Raw genomic sequence first — 260 nt, 5'->3', positions numbered from 1 at the left:
TATGTCATCTCTCACCCTCAGTGCTACGTAATGGACTGAGAAGTTTAGCGTCTCGTACGTGTTCGTTGAGGGGAAGTTTGTTCGTAATCAAGAAGTTTGTACGAGAAGTTCATTGATGTTATTTGTATTTTTTTGTTTTTGTTTTAGCTTCTCATTCTTTATTTCATTTTTTTTGTTATTGTTTGACTGGATAAGAAAAGCAAGGCAGGAAGATGCTTATGTAGCGAGGAAAGAAATTGAAGGGTAAGAGTTTAGGGAAA

The sequence above is a fragment of the Penaeus monodon genome, chromosome 31 (genome assembly GCF_015228065.2).
Source record: "Penaeus monodon isolate SGIC_2016 chromosome 31, NSTDA_Pmon_1, whole genome shotgun sequence".
Taxonomy (NCBI): Eukaryota; Metazoa; Arthropoda; class Malacostraca; order Decapoda; family Penaeidae; genus Penaeus; species Penaeus monodon.
This window is presented reverse-complemented; position numbering follows the sequence as displayed.